The 1,184-nt window shown below is 35.9% G+C and overlaps 1 protein-coding gene across 1 annotated transcript in view; it reads right to left on the bottom strand.

The window, feature by feature from the left end:
* The window catches only part of SLC1A3 (solute carrier family 1 member 3), a 66,858-nt gene extending 65,681 nt beyond the window's left edge, over window positions 1–1,177 (bottom strand). Inside the window, exon 1 of the mRNA XM_009647313.2 lies at window positions 1,006–1,177. The gene's annotated coding sequence lies outside the window, so the exon portion shown is untranslated. The remainder of the gene's footprint in view (window positions 1–1,005) is intronic.
* Window positions 1,178–1,184: the final 7 nt, after the last annotated feature.

The following is a 1,184-nucleotide window of genomic DNA, read 5'->3' as shown; positions in this document are numbered from 1 at the left end:
CACTATTTAGAAGATACGGCTTTGACAGTTTTATGTTGATAACATTCATCTTTGCAGTGCATAAAATATTCAGAGCACATCTGTAATACATCAGAAGTTATATCCCACTTAGTGTGCTGCTCAGACTGTAATACAAGTTCACGTTGCAAAGTAATGCTTAACTTGGCCTGACAGCAATTATGGGGACATAATCTGATTTTAAGAAATCACACATTGAGTTAACCTTAAAATGTTTTAATATTCATTAGGACATTAATTTTCATTTTTAAATGAATTTTTTTGTGGCTGCTTGATATGAATTTATTTAATAATGGAGCCTGCAAAAAGGTATTTTCCAGACTGAGAATCCCATTTTCTGAAATCTTAGTCAGTACACTGGTTTTATGAAGAAATTAGAAATTAATAAATGGATAGAGTTGCTTCCACTGAAATCTCCCTCCATGTATACACTGTCCAACTCTAACATCTTACTTTTAATAAATCCAGTGACTAAACACAATTTTTTGGAAGTACTTAGAATGTAAATACACAGAGTTTTCAAACAGAATGTTTTAAAGGAAATACCGTGTTGTAACAAATTTATTTTGATGGGATTTGATCACTGCTTCATATGTTTCAAGATTGGCACTTGAGTGCAATGCTGAATTTTAAAAGAATGCTACATGCTTTGCTTCTTTAGAGAGTGGAAACCTTCTGAGACTGAGCTAGATGTTTAAATTAGTAAGGATTCTAGCTCGGACACGACTACTGCAACCAGGATTTTTTTCAGAACAATTAATTTTAGTACTTTGTGTAAAAAAAAAAAAAAAAAGATTCATTTACAGTGCCTTTTTTTTTTCCCCAAGTAAATTAATGCAGCTAATCTGTCGTTTGTAACTTACATTAAGATCAAGAAACAACCTGGGTAGAGCCAAAAGGATCATTACATTAAGTAACATACAAAGGCAGAGAGTGAAAAATGAAGACTTGGTGCTCAAAACCCCCCAAATGAAACGGTCGGCTCACCTTTTCAGATCTTCAGTGCCCTAAGAACACGGTGGCGGCAGATAAGGTAGGGGTTTCCCAGCAAATACAGCAGAGCTGCGGAGTCGAGCGGGCGGGAGGCAGAGAAAACTGACAAATCCGCATGTGCTCTGGAATACAGCAACTTACTATCACTGCAACTTAAGGAAAGGGGAGGAGAC

This window comes from Egretta garzetta, unplaced genomic scaffold, assembly GCF_000687185.1.
Source record: "Egretta garzetta isolate BGI_Z169 unplaced genomic scaffold, ASM68718v1 scaffold59, whole genome shotgun sequence".
In the NCBI taxonomy this organism is placed as follows: Eukaryota; Metazoa; Chordata; class Aves; order Pelecaniformes; family Ardeidae; genus Egretta; species Egretta garzetta.
Note: the sequence above shows the minus strand (reverse complement) of the source record. Positions and strands in the feature narration are given on the sequence as shown.